General features: G+C 41.9%; 1 long non-coding RNA gene across 2 annotated transcripts in view; it reads left to right on the forward strand.

The window, feature by feature from the left end:
• LOC113976888 overlaps positions 1 to 17,309 on the forward strand; it is a 74,143-nt gene that overhangs the window by 32,204 nt on the left and 24,630 nt on the right. The window contains exons 1-2 of one of the 2 annotated variants that reach the window (XR_003537193.1): positions 7,714 to 7,799; positions 12,262 to 12,427. This is a non-coding gene — a long non-coding RNA (uncharacterized LOC113976888). Of the gene's footprint in view, positions 1 to 7,713; positions 7,800 to 12,261; positions 12,428 to 17,309 lie in introns of those variants that run through there. The other variant, XR_003537194.1, reaches the window with a different exon arrangement.

The raw sequence follows: 17,309 nt of genomic DNA on the forward strand, positions 1-17,309 counted from the left end.
CCAAAGAGAGCAGTCTCAGTTCTGCAATTAAGCCTGGAGTACCTGAACACAAAAGGGGCTCATGTGTAGTAATGTGTGTGGTAGGTAGGAAAGCAATGCATGGAACAATCTTTGATTTAAAAAAAAGAATACCTCCCCAAAACGGTCCATAAGGGAATAGCCAAAAATCTCTTTCAATTTTTAGTGAACTGAACAAAAAGCATTTTTCCCCTCTGTTTGCAAAGAAATGGTTATCTCTGTCTATGGTAAACAGCAAAGTGGATACACTTCTGGCTTACTGATTTTGTAATATGTTACTTCTGTCTCTCTTTCTCCTCAGCAAACAGATCCTTTGCTGCATGGACAGACATTTTTCTAACTCTATATTAATTTCCACATAGAGTAGAATTAGACTGGATACAAAAATGGTTTATTGGACCCTTCTTTGAGAGTTGTTCTCCACACCTAGTTTTCAGCAAAGGGATATGCCCCATCCATATCCTCTTCCTCACAGCCTCGCAAATGCCCACAGTTTCCATAACAATGCTGAGTGTATGAGAAGGAAACTGGCTTTTTGAGGAAAGTGACGTACAGCTCTCTCGGTTCCTGTTTGTTACAAAATCTGACCAGAAAATAATTATTTTAAAACTCTACTGAGTGGACTTTGGGCTCTTTGAAACGCCCAGCTAACTCATGGTCAGTGTTAAACCATGAACTCTAAGCTTAGTGCTTGGAAACCTTAAAGGTAATGTCACTGGGAATCTTGCATCAGTGGGGGCTTCAGGATGTGGCTGTGTGCACTGCTCTGGAGCTTAACCCAGTTCCTGTTTTCTTCTCCCTTTGAAAGCCCCGTTTGAAGCTGCTTCTTCATCTCCTCAGTTGTTGACTTGAAACTGCAGTGGCCTCCTAAGCATGAGTCACACCAGCCCTCAGTCATCAGCATTGTCCAGAAATGCACTGTTTCCCTTCTCATCTCTTCTTACCCCCTTAACCAAGGGCAGAGATGATTCATCCTGTACAAGGACTTGATTTGCATTTGATGTGAGTCAACAACTAATTCAAGATCAAGAAACAGCATCAAACAGGCCTTGCAGAAAGGGGAGGAAGCTTCCTTGTTTACTGTGGCTCAATCAGAAGTCCAGGCAGAGATACTACACTTGAAAAATCAAAAGATAGATTATGCTGGCTTGACAGCCCCCTCATACAGACTGTGCAAATGTTTGAAGAAATCAGTGTATGTTAAAATATACTGTGTTCCAAGCAAATCAAAATCTTGTTTCTTTTTGAAACGTCCCTGCCAAGGAAACATTTCTGCCTTTTTTTTTTGCCTTTTTTTTTTCTTTACAGAAATCTTTGTGCTAGACTCTCTACAGGTGAGCAAAACAAGATTAAAAAATCTCCCTTAAGAAATCCTATTAGGAATGCACTTAGAGTGTACAAATCTCATCTTTATTTTAGATGTAAGTAATTATGTGCTTACCTGCTACTGATGTCTTCAGGCATTAGTCACCTCTTTAAAGTTAAGCACATTTATAAGTTATTTTCCTCCATTGAGGTCTAAATGCACAAAATAAGGGAGAAATCCAGGGAGGGATTAGGACCAAGTGGCAGTGTTACACACCAGTGATCTAGAACCTCTGAGTAAAGTACCATCTGCCACCTAAATTTCTCCTCCCAGCTGGGGAAAGGGGTAGGTTTCTGTTCAGCAGCCAGCCAGCCCTCGTTGCCTGGGGCATTACCTTTTGCAAAGGCTCCTTTCTGCCTTACTGTGTCCTGCAGTGACAGACCCCATCCTGTCTGAGACCAGAGAATTTTCCTGAACCTATTTACACCAACAACATCAGGCTCTGGTGTTTGTACTACCTCTCTTTTATTGAAAACTCAGACAGAGTGTCTCCTGACATGAGGTCTTTTCCAGGTTCCTATTCCAGCTGTAAATCATCCATCTGCAATTGGAAGAATAACTTTTTCAGTCTGTACAACTCTTCTCTCCACCACTGGCATAAGAGCTTTGCAGCCTGGTTCTGCAGCGAGGAGCAGGGGGTTGTGCAGCCATGAGCACTGGAAGCTTTTCATTTTCCTGGCCATTTTCACTGGCATCCAGCTTCACTTGAGTTTCCTGCAGCTTTAACTACAGTCTCTGATGATTCCCATCGTTGCAAAAATGTTGCTGCGAGGCCTCACGTAGCGGGTTTGGTTGATGATTTTGTACAGCAATTACCATCAGAAATCAAAGGAAGGGCGTCTTCTTCATAAGCTGTTCTTAGGCTAATTGTTGTGATTAGTGTCTCTCATACACATTTTTTGCAGATTAAAGTTTTGAGTTCAACAATTATGGCAGCCGAAATGGAGAGATTTTTTTTTTCAGCCAAATTTATCATGTGTGTGTACTTTCCTTCTGTGTAAGTAAAGGAATATTGATAACCATCTCTAACCCCCCAAGGCCCAGCAGGGCCCCCAGATCAGTCCTGGTTTTCCTACAGGAGTTAATTATTCACTCCCACATTTACATTGCTGTCTGTTAAGTTCCAAGCTTACACCACCAGCTCTGTGTCCATGATACTGCTCCACTCTTTGTCCTCACAGCAAAATACCATCAGTAACCTTCAGTGTATTCCCATGCTCTGGGGCTGGTAGGCGAAAGACCCCTTCTAAAGGTGCTGGATTCAGAGCAATAAGTCTCATTTTTTCCTTAAGTTTTCATCTAAGTATGTGTTGGCACACCTATGACAGGGAAATTGAATTCTGTTAACTTTATTTTGTATTCCGTCGATAGCTTTTCTATGCCATTAAAAACATCTGAGAATATATTTTGGAGCTTTTAACGGCTTCTGTCTTCCTCCTGTATTCACTTTCTTAACAACCTAATATCTGGCATTTTCACCTCTTGAGTAAGTATTCCTTTTCCTGACAATGTTTTATAAGAAAACAATTATAAATGTTATTTCTTCGAGATTTTGTTATACTTTCGCATGCAGTTCATACCCAGACATAAGCGTTTGATTTCGCTCTAGTGCCACCAAAGAAAGCTTTTATCAATTCCTTTCCCATAAACAGGTTTTCTTTTCAAAGGGGTTTTGGTAACTTCAGCTGACTAGTAGCCTGTACACACTCTCTGGGTGTGAGAATAACTTATGCACCCAAATCTAAAAAAAAATCTGTAAAATCTCATAGCTGCATATGAAAAGAGTCCCACAGGATTAGCTCCCTAGAGGGACTGATGTGAGGCTGATTGACCCAGACCATCCTCCTGGCAGAAGTGGGTGGTGTTTGCCTTTGTCCAGTGAGCAGGAGTCTCCCCCAGCTCCCAGGACCTTCTGAAGAGTACAGAGAGCAGCCTCACAGTGATGTTGGGCTACTCCTTCAGCCAGCGAGCCCTACCTAGAGTGAGAAAGCTGTGAAAAGAGGGAATTAGTGAGAAAACAGGGCAGAGAGGGCTCACCACAAAGCCAGCTGAAAATCTAAGGCCAGGGTGAAATGAAATGCTCCACACCTTTGAGATGGCTGCTTCTCCAGCTGCGTGTCCTCTTTTGCTCTAACCCACAAAAACATTGCCCTCATGCTCACAGGAGCAATAACATGGGCTGCTTTTTCATCATGTTCCAGTTGCTCTTGTGCTTGATCTGGAAAGGAAAATACCTGAGGCCAATACTTGGCAGGCTCTTTTTGTGTAGCAGTTAAGAATAAATAGGTATACCACTGATCTAGTAATCAGAGAAAATTTATATCCAAAACCATTTCTGAAAATACATATCCACTTTTTGAAAATGTTTCCAAACATACTTGCCTTCCACAGTATTTTAGAGAAACTGTATAATTCAGATTTCTCTGTGAACTGTCTTCCTCTCTGAAGAGTCCACAGACATTCACTGAAGGTACTGATGTTTGAGAGGACATTGTGCTCTTTGTCAGACACTGCTGCTTTAACAGGATTATTTGCAGTGCAGAGATTGTACTTTAATTTTTTTTTACATTCTGAAAATTATTTTATTCCAGTAATCAAGCTTTTGGGAATTAATCTTTTCCCAATACACTTAGTCAAAGGACAAGAATGAATCATAAGCAAAATTGAGCGAAACTCAATTTAGCATTTCTAATGAGTTACTTACTGACTATCTCACCTCTGCAGTGGAGAAAAGGGGAGGGACTTACAAATAAAAGCTGAGGGCCTTTAAACTCATCTTTTATTTGTACAGGATAATCCAAGTGCTGTACAGTTTCAGAGGAGTAACACAGAATGGGTTTTGCATAGATTGTAGAGCCAGACTGATTTTTAAGTAAAATAAATAGAGAGGAGACCAGGTTGAAGAAAGGGATCAGTAAAACTTGAAAAGTTTTCTCCATCTGAGCATGATTCAGGTTTTACAATGTGTATCTGTTCTGATGGCTGTGGAGTTGTGCTTATGCATATGCTCACATCTGTTTGGGTCTTGTGTTTTTGCTTTATAGAAGTTGACAGGAAAGTTTTGATTTATTTAAGTACTCATAAGTTAAACTAATAGCCTGGAAAACGCCAGGTGAAATGGCACCTTTCAGTGTTCAAAGCTGATTTTCCTGTTTTGGAGCCATGTAACTCTAAGCCAGTGTGTCACAGTGCATGAAGTTCCTGTGAGAGTCAGTCAGGATATATCCTGGAGGATATGTTATGGAGCCTGCAGTATGAAAATGGACCCAAAAATCTGCATCTCGTTAGGGCTGTGCGAGATGTCCACAGTGAAAACAGAAACGGAATGGGATTTGTTTAGTTTAAGGACTTGTTTAGAAATTCAGAATAAAAACTGTGTTTGGCTGAAGTTTTATTCAAGTTCACCAACTTGCCTACTGACTCAAAATTAATTTGCAGATAAGTCTGGGCTGATTTATAAACTGGTATCAGAATCACAGTAAACTTGTGGTTTTGAATGGTTTCAACTGGCCGTGCTATAAAAACGAGGCAGCACTCGGTGGTTTGGCTGGGATTCCACTGCTGGGCTATTTTGAGTTCACTGGAGCCCCAAGCTCAAGGTGGAGAGCCTGGAGGTGCCAAGGCTGGGAGCCCTGGGCAGGGCTGCAGGAGTTGCCAGGGGAGCTGGGTGAGCTCCTGCAGGAGCAGGACTGTCAGTGAACCTTTCTCCCTGGAGCAGAGGGGCTCCTGTGCTCAGTCACAGAGTGAAACCTGTGTCTGTGCAGAGCTGAGCAGCTCATTTGGGCAGTCAGAGCTCTGGCACGGGAGGAACCGCTGCAAGTTCAAGACTTATTTATCCAGTTGTGAGTGGAGAGTGTTTCTCCTCGTGTTATTATGTCTACTCCTATTAACCTCTTCCTTCAACTCCCGCCAGATTTTATCAGTGATCTGTGTTTTGAGAGACAACCAGCTATTTTTGGAATGGGGCTTGTGTTTCCCTGACCACTGTTTTGATCTGCCTTGGGTGATTCGGGAGCAAATTCATCCACTTGTCTTCTCTGAAGTATAACCCGCTGTGCTTCTCCTCTTGTGTGCATGATTTCACATATTAAATTTATTTCTTGTGCTGTGTTTATTTTAAAACTTTATTCAGTCGTGTCTCTGTGCACATTTAAAGGGAGCCACAAATATTTACGAGGCAATTTTAACACTTACCAATTACTTTTGTGGGGCTTGGTGCTTTAATAGCTGTAGTTGTATCAACCTTGGCTGATAATTTCCTAATTATTCATATCCCGAAGTGTTATCAGCCATCACAGAGCGTTACCAGCATCATTTTAAGCTCTCTTCACCATCTTCAGTCTGGGTTTTATTTGAAAAGCAGACATGCAGTCCCCAGTGAGAATTAAAGTAGAAGCATTAGCTTGCAAAATATATGCCAGTGACCTAATGATTCTGACATTTCCACAATACAAGCTTTACAAGAAGGCATGCAGACAGCAAAGTCTGTTTTTCTATCTCATATTTTTTTAATGGCTAAATGTTTGGAGGAAACAAAATGGATTTATTCTGCTCAATCCAGGGTATAATATCAGGACTTATCCGGTTCCGGGCCCCAGGGCTTCAGACAACTAACAAAACACATCTTACTTCTGCTCTGCTAGTTCTCTGTTATGCTTTTCACACGCAGGAAGAAAGAGTAAAAGCATAACCCAATTGAATAAAGCAGCATGGCCTGCTATTCTTTGCTTATGAAGCATCACATGATAGACACCAAATTAAGAAGAGCCCCCCACCTGTGGTTAAGTATGTATGCAACTGTCAAGCCCTTTTATATAATATAGAGGGAATTTTACCATCCCCTTCACTGTCAGAGCTATGTTAAAAATGTTAATGCCTTACCAAAGCAGGCTTCATTATTTTTTAATAATCCAGTGATTTTACATCATTTAAATAAAAATCAAAGATGCTGCTCCCCGATCTATTTTGAAATGGTCCCACCTTTCAAATCCTTTGCTCTGATATATGGAAAGAAAACTAATCTGTGGTGGTTCTCCTTGTAGAGTTTAAGTTGCAATTTGTTTTTTGGCTATTCAGTCACTGTTTATGCAAGGATGTATTGGGATAGGGCTGTCTGCCATGATATGGTAAAAAAAAATAACATCTTTTCTAATAAAAATAAGTTGCTATTTAAACAAGAGGTTAAAGGAAATCTATCCTCTCTGTTGACCTTTCAGACTGTGGTAAGCACAGAACACACAGTGCCAATTTTATGACACAGCTGTGTCAAATAGATTGTATGTGACATATTTCAGTTGTGCTTTCAAAGAAGGTTTAGATGTGAGAGTCAGGAGGGAAAACCCATTCAAAAGTGTGCTTGTTACTTTTTGTACAGTGACTTCATGGACCAACCACCTAATGACTAAGACATGCCATATGCAAGAACATTCCCTTAACCACAGGGTTTTCTGCTTCATTTGCTTGGAGTACTCCACATTTTTCCTGTCGTTGCCCTGAGAAGTCACAAGCAAATGTGATGGCAATGGCAAAGTCTTAGAGGTGCCTGGCATTTGTTCGGACACTGGGCTGGGAATTCCCTCTGTTGTGTTCTCCCTCTCTCCCTTTTGCAGGCTCTATCTACCCAGGTGATGAGGTAGTTGCAGGGATTTCTCATGTCAGAGGTGTCCTGAGTACATCACAGCCCCACAAACCTGAGTTGCCTCCCTGTGATGCAGCGTTCAGTAAATCAGCAGTGAGGGCATCACCTCAAATTCAGCAGGAGGATCTGTCCCACAGTTCTGTGACAGAAATATTCCAAACACCTGGCTATGGACCAAGGAAATGCGAGGTTCAGAAGTGGCTTGTCACTGTGTGTGAAAACCCAGTCCTTGCTGAGCATGAGAATCATTAGTTGCTTTGGGGGATTTAGCCTGGAATGGATGTGACTCCTTTTCTTCCCCCATTTCTCCCCTGCAGTTGCTGGTTCTCTCTGTGCACAGGGAGGAAAGGCATTGCCAGGGCCATCATTAGCTTAGGGTGCCTCTTTTCTTTGCACGTGGGCTTCTCTTTGCTGCAGAGGTGAAAGCTGTGGAAGCCTTCTGCCTTTGAAGAACTACTTAAGATGAAATGGTTCTGAAGTGCATTTAAGGGTGTTTACTTTAGGCACTTTATTTTTTTTCTTTATTTTTATTCCTATTGGAACTGACTAATGTTATTCATTAAACTAACAATTTCTCCCCTGCCTGTTCTTAAGTGTGACTTGTGACCTTGCAATCTGTGTATTTTGTCATCACAATGTGTTACCATGGAACTGATTTTGATGTCATGAATAAGGGCATTGTGAGTTTCCACGTTCCCAAGCATATTTGAGACACAGGTTTGGAAACAAAAATGACTTCACCAGTTAAATATTGTTAGATCCTATAGTATATCAAAGGTAAGAACACTTGTGCCCTATATTCCTTTACATAGAAGAATCTGAGGTTAGGAATTTCAAAGCAGGTATATACAAGAATGACACTACAAAAAGCATTTCACAAGATTAAATATTTTGTGAGAGTATTGAACTCTAACCTCTTTATGTTACTGTAGACAAAAATCTTTCATATTGTTCACGGAGACTTCTCAGACTGTCTAACAGGGATTCTCTATAAAGGGGAAGAAATGCAGTGAGCAGAAGGGCACTGGGATGCTGCTGGCACTTAACTCCTTCGGGACAAGACCGGCCCCAGGGGAGATCCCTGGCAGGCAGACAGAGGGCAATGTAACATTGCTGCTTCTGGGGCTCAGAGCAGCAGTGGGGGCTGTTCAGGAGAGCCTTACACAATGCACAAAGGGAAAATAACACTTTTGTTGGGCAGCAGAGTGCATCTATTGCATGCCTTTAAATGAAAGAGAAAGCCAGTTCCCTCAGTGATCTACCTACCCACGTGAGGTTAATAGAGTTCAATTGAATCTCTTGTCAAGCTTTCCCCAGGGTGTTTAATTCATCACAGTTAGAGCTGATAACATTCTGTTGTAATGAAAAAGTTCGAAAAGCCTCGAGTGAGGTTAAAATCCCGGGTTGCCAAAAGTTCTAGTTTAACAGGAACCTCAGATGCAGTTGTTTATTTGATCTGCTGGTTTTCTTGGCAGGTGAGGCTTACCCATCCATTGCATTTTACAATCTAGCTCGGTACCATTTTGCTCCTGGCACCCGGCAAATATGTCCTCATTAAGTAAAATTTATGCTAATACCATTCTGATTAGCCAGCAGTCATTGATATTCACTCTCATTAGCTAAATTGGTGCTCTGGAAGACATCCCGTCGAGGACTTTTTTTTCTGTTTTAAATGGAATATAAAATGTATGGATTCACAGAGAAGACAGATGATGATAATTATACCCTGTGTTTACTCAAGCAGGTTTTTTATCCTAAAGGCTCCTGAAGTACTTTGCAGAATTTACATCTGCAAGGGGGGAGAAGACCTTTTTTTTTTTTCCCTTCTGAGAGGAAAACCTCTGTCAGAAATAGAGAAGCCATTCTGGTTCCATGTTATTATGACAGATTGCACAAAGGAATCGTCCATTCTGAATTCAGGAGCACTTTTTGATGGGACAAAATGCCGGACACTTCACAGGAAATCCAGCTGGGGAATAAGCTCAATTCATGCAGTAATGAGACTTTCTATATGCAATCTTTTTGGAGCAACCCTGTGACTCCAGCTTAGCATCTCTAGGCGTTTTGCCTGCAGTGATATTGCAAAATTAGTCTCAGTGTGAACCTTGCGTCAAAAGCACAAGGATCCTCTTTGCTCACCCTTACACATCTTGGTTGGAAGGAATGATAATTACAGCTGAGAATTTTATTATATTTTCTTGTGTTCAAACATATGATCAGTTCAAGCCGTGGTTTAATACAGTCTGGTATGAGGATGCTGTGATGAATTTCCATCCCTTTTCAGTTAGCTCTCTTAAAGGGCCTTTGTCAGGCAGATATGACCAAGCTGTTATTGCCAAGGTGGGATAATCTTGCCATTAACACTGTTAGGTCCAAGAATATGTTTGTTTGTATCACAGCCTCCACTTCAAGTGCCAGACAGAAAGCAATGATCTTAATGCCTTATATTCCTACTCATATTGACAAAAACCCCAGTTGGTGTCTCTCTATATGCAGACATAGCCATCCTTTATAAACTCTGCCCCTGTACTCTTCTGTACCTTTAAATGTTGGCACTCTGCATACTCTGTTCTCTTTAAAGGGGAAAAGCATTTCTGGGGTCTGTTCAATCCTTGACCTTACTGGCAGAACTAGGAGCAAGGGTGTCTCTTCTTGCTAATTTTTTACCTCTTGAGTCTGCAATCAATACTGTGCTTCCTCGAGGCCACCGAGCAGCACACGGTGACCATGGGCAGTGGGAAACAGTGACCATGGGCAGTGGGAAACACTGGCCACAGTGACCTTTGGCTGGGCTGCAAATTCCTCAGTTGGTCTTTGAATCCCCACCATTGAACAGTTCACATCACTCCCGTGCAATAATTGCAGTGTTTTCACATGTGCTTTTCTGTTTTGTCTCACTCTTATATTGATCTAATCTTCTCTTCAGTAATCAAAACTAATTCCACATCCAAAGATGCTTTGGAGGGGAGATCAGTGGCCACAAGCAGCAATGTGAAACCACCCAGATGCAGATAAATTGCCATTCTCCCTCACTGCACAGAGAAATTGTGTCCTAATGGTATAGCAATTACTGTGTTTCCATGGTGATGCGTGTGAGCACTATAAATAATGTTTGATGTTTATAAACAACCCAGTTTATACTGAATTATACACACTATTTGTATGCTAATATCCAGGATGCACTTCTAAGTATTTCACAGCAGCAGAATAGCAAACAGAAAGCTGAAAGTTTTGGGAGCAGTGCAGTGAACCATATGATTATTATGGTTTTTTCTGTGTTTATGTCCAAAGGAAAAACTGCATGAACTCAATCTGTTTCTTATTGTAACGTGTACACTTAATAATGCAAAAGAAATACTGGAAAGAAAACCTCACAGAATTAGCAATTTTTTTTGCTACCCATCATCATTACTACAGTGAGGTTTTGTCCCAGAAGGTAAAAAACATTTAGGTTCCAGTTCAGCACCCTGTGCCAGCGTTGGGTGTACCTGCTGGGCTGGGCACCCGGGCTGGGACAGGGAAGCAGACGCAGGGAACAATTCCATGGGAGTGCTGGCGGGGCACAGCACCTGTGGGCAGACACGTAGCAGCGCTGGGCACGGCTGGAACAGCCCGAGAGGGCCCTTTCCCCATTGTTTGGGGTAAATGGAATACACTGCAGCACGTTTGTTCCTTGGCAGCCGGCCCGGCACAACTGCCGGGCTGCTCGGCTGTGGGCGCCCCTCTATTTACATTAAAATAGTTTGGAAAATTTTGCCTTTATTCATGCCCTGAGTGTGCAAACATGGTCTGAGGTGTGCTCAGCCTGGGCTTGTGCCTCTGCACATCCTTGGCCGTGGCTGTTTGCTGGACACAGGGCAGCTCCCAAGGGCAGCAATCCCTGAGAGCACGGCATCCCTCGTGCCTGTGATTTCCTGACACGTGCACAGCCAAAATGGCAGGACTGGAATATTTGCCTTGTCATCTGGGTGGGGTTGTTTGTTTGCCTCATCCACCTCGGAGTGAGTCCTCAGGGTGTGTGTTTTGCACTGGTTTGTTGCTGGTCCTGGAAAGTGTTCTCTTGCCCAGAAAGCACAAAAATTTATGGTTCCCTGGATTTTAGATAGGGTCTGGTCTGGACCAGCCAACTAATTTCAGTTTGATAATTGTGAAATCTTTCTGTATCTTGTTCCTCCTCTTTTTCAAGCTTTTAGATTAAATATATCAAAATATATAACTAATAATATTCATAATATATAAAATCATATAATTAATAATAATTATTAATAGAGAATATATACTGGCATATTAACATAGCATATCAACATATAAATATATAATGTCTTAACGATATGGCAACAAGGTATATTATATAATATATAATTATATGTTAATATCATATGTCATTATATATTATTAAAATATATCAATAATTTTTAATATTTATTAATTTATATTAATTTGGTTTAGTGTGATATTAATTCATATATTAATTGATTACTATAATTATAATTAATTGCATACTATATATGATATATAGTATATTTTATATGTATTTATAATATATAATTAAAATAGTACAGGGAAAAAGTTTTCTCACTTGCTAATCTGTTTTTATGGTGAATATGAGAGGTGCCTCACAACTCTACCATATTTTGACCTTGATTAACCTCTCTTTTCCTACCAAAGAAATTTTTCTTTGCAAAGTTTGAGAGTTTTTTCCAACCAAGACAAGTGTGTGACTGTTACAGGACAGATAAATGTGTGTAGCCTTGCCAGCCCCATAAGTGCTGCAGTTCCATACTGAGTAGGATCTGTGCCAGCGTTACTGGTCTGCACAGACTGTCTTTTCAGGACTTTCCATCTTTTCATTTTTGTGGACCTGTTTTTATCAATTTTTTTTCCTGGTGCTTCTGTTGACTGAGTGAGCTACACTATCATTTTGAGACTAATGCTGAAATTTCCCTGCAGAGGCCTTTTTTCCATAGCTGAGTTACTGAAGGGAAGTAAAACATGGGAATTACGCTAAACTCAAAGCTTTTGAACAAAAGATGTCTCAATATTTTCCAAACAGAAATGGGTAGTTTAGGATGAGATGTTCAGAACCCAGAGGGATTTAATCACCTTTGAAGCCAGACTTACAGGAGCCTCTCATTTAGGTCGCAGCATCCTCTAGTCTGGCTTTGCTGGGTGTAGAGTGGGAGCTGAGCAGGGCTTGGTTTGATTTATTGCTCCCTAAGCTGATGTTCTTCCTTTGCAGTCACCCAGTGGAAGCTGAGCTGCCTCCTGGTTCAGCTGGAGATGATGGGAGCAGGCAAACACTTCCCTGGGCTGCAGTGCCAGCAGAAAGGAGCTCGGGACTGCAGCCAACTCCCTCTGCAAGGGCTTCTGGATCTGCCTCAGCCTGAGGAGAGACACTGGAACAGGTACCACACGGGGAGGGGGTGGAGCTCACTGCAAAGCTGAACTGGAGAAAGAAGCTCAAGTGAACCCATCTAGGGAAAAGAGGCACCTCTGGAATGCAAAAAGGCTTTAAACAAAACTGAGGGTGCTGTTTTTAAATGCAGGCCCTTGGGAAAGCATCCATTTGGCTGGGTTTTGAAAAATTTCATTTGTGTTTATTCTCTTTGATGGTAGGTAGTTAGGGATGGGGAGAGAGTTTCAGGAATACCTGAAAACAAAAATTGACAATGCTGGTACTTTCACTGAGTGTGTTTTATGTAGACATAACTTGCTCACACAGAATCAAAAACTATACAAATGGTTCAAATACTGGTAGAGGGTATTTGATTTACTACATCTTAATTTCCACTTGAGGAAATAAAGCCCCAAAAGGGCTGTAGTACCTCTTATTATCTGCTTGTAAAAGTGCAAAGAATGAAAAAGAGTACTGCCTCTGACTTCAAAAGTAATATGATTTGAAAAATATGCACTGATTAAAAATAAACCTTTTGCACACGTGCATTATCATTTTAATATTAAGTTGTCAAATACAGCCAAAGCATACAGCAAGACCAGCAGGGATTGTTCATGGCTCATTGCTTCTTCCTTCAGGTCTTTGATACTTATAGATATAAATAAATTTGATATTTATGTATATAAAAGTAGAGGGAGAGAGAGATTTATATCCCTCTTAAATGAGGATACCTCTGGACAAACTAATTGGGAGCACTATAAACTCAGGAGTTTCTGGTTTATTATCCTGGAGACTAGAGAAGCTGAATTTGAATAAGGTCCTTGGAAACAAAGAAATGTGGTGTTCTGACCTGATGTTTGTGTCCTTCTGCTATGATTTCTTCCTTTTGTAAAATTAATTTGATAACTTTACTGGATATCACAGGGATGATTTCTCTTTCATGGCAACCTCCCAGCACAGAGTATATGAACTGTTGCAAAGGGTTTGGAGATGTAGAGTGCTAGGGGTGTAATTAGCTGAAATTAGTGTGGCTGGAAAAAAATGCAGAATATTCAACTTCTCTAAAAAGACCTTCAACCAGAATAAAAGAGCAGTCTTATACCAAGAATATTAATGCTTAGGAGTGGCTCTGTTTGACTAAGAAAGTGCCATTAGAACCAAGTATTTATGACTAAACACACTTGAATAGAAAACATGCAGAGAAAACTCTTGGTGGTTCATTTGTCAAAAGCTGGCTGAACTGTAGCTCTGTAGTAATTATGTTCTGGATCTCACAGCCAGAGAAGTGGTAACCACAAACTGACTTCCTCATTCCTTCCCCTTCCTCCACGAGTGTTTTGGATTAGGTAGCCAGCTGAAATTTCCAAAGCACATATTTTCGTACCATGCTGCTGCGACCCATCTCCAGGTACTTCTTGCTTAGATTCCTCCAAAATACCCTTTTTCCCCTCTTTTTTTCACGGAATGAAAAGTTTGTTGAGGCACTGCCTTGCTGAAATCCTTGCCAGGTGCGTGTGCACACACGCACGGAGAGGAAAGCAACTTGTGCCCCGAAAGAAAGGCAACTGGGCACTGTTGAATGCAATCCAACAACTCTGCGGTCGCTTGTCCCGAACAACAGATATTCTGTATCACCTCCTATTAACAAACAAAAGACTTTTTCCCACGCCATTATATATTTACATTAGCCTACTCCTCAAGCTTGGCATGTTGGCTTCCTAAGACTATTTGATCCCAGCTTCAGCTCTGTGCCAGAATTGCTGGAACAAAATGCAGTGGGTGGACAAACCTGTCCTGCTGCATTGCTCGTGGCCTTTTGAGAACAGAAGGCATTTCTGTGAGTCATGGCTGTGAAAGCACTCGCAGGGCATTCCGGGGCCGGGGCTCTGGCTGCAAGCGCCTGCGTCTGCTCAAAAGGTTACCACGGGTGCACAGCCAGGCCTGTCATGACACATGGGTTGGTATCAGCCAGGGGCAAATATTAAGTAGCTTATCTCTTAAAGAGGGAGATAAGGAAGCAGGGCTGTGAGGTGCTTGCCAGTGAAGGTGTATCCATCACAGCTGTCGCTCGGTGTGCTGCAGGAACTGAGCCGTGTACCCAAAAGCAGGGCAGCTGAGCTGCAGCCCTGGCTCTGGGCTCCTGCTGGGGCCTTTGGCAGGGCATTTACAACTAAACTAGGCTGCCTTCTGTTCCCGGGTCAAGGGGACAGAGGTTTCACACATCCCCACTTTCTGCAACTCCAGAATCATAGAATCACAGAATGGTTTGGGTTGGAAGGGCCATTAAAGATCATCTAGATCCAACCCCCCTGCTATTTCTGCTTTTCTTTGAGACCTACAAATAATTAAAAAACCCTACAAATAAAAGAAGGAAGTCTTATCAAGTGTTATTGTGGTGCTGATGACGCAGATATCTGGAAGAATATGGAGAAAATTTGTTTCCCTGTATTTCAGTGAGAGGCTACAAAATCCACTTGCCTTGAAAAGGGAAGATAGAGGAAGGAGTTTATAGAAATTGCTCTGAATATCTGCAGTTGAGTATTTTTCAGATGTGCACACACATACATTTATGTAAGTTTTTGTGTTTACATGTATTTGTACATGTGCATGGAAATACATATATGATGTGTGTCCATTTGAGGCTTTTTACCTGGGCTCTAGTATGCAATTTCAGGAGTGCATTTTTCCCTCTCTGGGTATGCTAATTCTTTTAAGTATCATAGAGTTATAGCATCACAGAATACCCTGAGTTGGAAGGGACCCATAAGGATCATCCAAGTCCATCTCCTGGCCCTGCACAGACACCCCAACAATCCCCCCCTGTCCCTGAGAGCCTTGTCCAAACCCTCCTGGAGCTCTGGCAGCCTTGGGGCTGTGCCCACTGCCCTGGGGAGCCTGGGCAGTGCCAGCCACCCTCTGGGGAAAGAACCTCTTCCTGAGATCAAACCTGCCCCTCCTGTTCTGTATATATTTCTGTGTCTTTAAAGAATGTCATACGTACCTCCGAAGGTGCTGAGACAAGTAACCATGCTCTGTGTGATGTTTAGTGCTGTGGAAAATGCATGATGGTTAAATTCCACTGCCTTTTGAACAAAGGAGGCTGAACTGGGCTCCAGTGGCATGGTGCAGTCCTGGCAGGGGGTTGGTATGTGCCTGATGTGCTCCAGAACAGCAGCCTGGATGCACTCTGGTGAAAGAACCGGGAGAGGGTTGGACACCCATTGTTGGACACCCAGTGGGATCCTTCACAACCAGCTCACCAGTTGGATTAGAGATCTCTGCACAGCACATATGTTCAGAGGAATTCAAAATCATAAATAATCAGCTTTGTGGAAAACTGCTCCAGTCAAATCACTGGATAATTATCTGGCTTTTACAATTCTCTTTGAAATCATTTCTGCAGGGAAATATTCCATGTGTAAAATCAGGAGTCAGAGATTGGTTGGAAGAGATGAGAACAGGGTGGCAGTAAAAAGGAAAAGCAAAGCCAATTTCACTGATGTAATAGGGCATCTATTCCACCACACATAAAATAATAATGCTTGCAGTTAAAAAAACCCAAGGAAAATATAATTAATGCCCAAGAGCAGCTGAGGCAAATGGTAGAGGGGAAATGGAGGTTCATTCACACAACACCAATTTTGGTGCTACATTTCAGCAGATAAATTATCCAGCATGTCTCCCTGGAGTTTTTCTCCAGTTGAGAAGGAGCAGGTCTGTCAGAGCTGAACTAAGGGCTCCCCTGGAGCAAGTTTGCTCTCCCTATTGTAGAGGGACTCCAGAGAGGCTGTCAGTACCCTTAGCCCATCTTTTAAGCTGAGTGGTGTGAATAGTCTTCAAAATGCCTTTGGGTTTCCCTTTACCCAAAGATTGAGGCAATGCTCCTTTTCATTCTCAGCCACAGGAATTAAACAATAAGATCAAAATCTTGTAATCTCCTTGGGAATTCCTTTTAGTTGTATGGGATCTAAATGCAGGGTTTCCCCTAAATTGCTGGGCAAATGAAGGCAGAGGCTAATCATACAGCTGGCTTTCCATGCAAACATTTCCAGTGTCTGCTGCGGCTGCCAATTGTTTGGGATCGCCTATGAAACAGATTTCTTAATCAGTTTTAATACTAGGCACAAGTTTAAGTGTCATTAAGTTGGCTTTTTGTTGTCTTGTGATCTGTTTGCATCAAGAACAGGAGGACCTGGGAACAAAGCAAACTTTAGTGTTTCAATGTTTTTGGCCTTCCGTAACACTAACTTATGGAAAGGATGATTGAAGTAGACTCACGCTGGGGTCTCCAAACAGATAGTATTTAGTGTATTGCTTTCAGGAAAAACAGCAGGAGGCAGATTTTGAGTTTACAGCAGTGTTATTCTCTCTGTCTCCGTGCTCTGTGGAACACAATCACCATGTATTATGGGAAAACTGCCATCTTTATTCTTCACCAAACAAATCTTTCAAAGCACATATATCTGTGCTGCAGGAATGTGCAGGGGGAGAAACCCTAAATCTTCATTTTAAAAATTAGATGCAAATTCTAAATTTGCAAATGCATGTCCCCTGTCAGAAAATGATCCCCTACAATTTCCTAATAGCGGGTAAAACTCCAAAAAGAAAATACTTGCCAGCCTTTGGATATGCTTGTTCCAGTGTCTGGATGTGCAGGGATGCAGATGGGGACTTTGGATTCGAGGGGAAGTGAGTTTGTGGGTGAAGTTCAGCTACAGTGCGGTTTGTTTTGCATGCAGGAGGTTTCTTACAATATCAGTATCCCAAACTGAAATGGCTTGCACCTTCCCCTGCCTTTCCAGCTTTGATGTCTTTCCCCTTAGGCACAGTTTTTGTTGGGTACACCCCACATCTCTCGTGGCTGTCACTGAGAGAAGAATGTTTGTTGTGTA

The sequence above is a fragment of the Neopelma chrysocephalum genome, unplaced genomic scaffold (genome assembly GCF_003984885.1).
Source record: "Neopelma chrysocephalum unplaced genomic scaffold, ASM398488v2 Primary Assembly neopelma1_188, whole genome shotgun sequence".
Taxonomy (NCBI): Eukaryota; Metazoa; Chordata; class Aves; order Passeriformes; family Pipridae; genus Neopelma; species Neopelma chrysocephalum.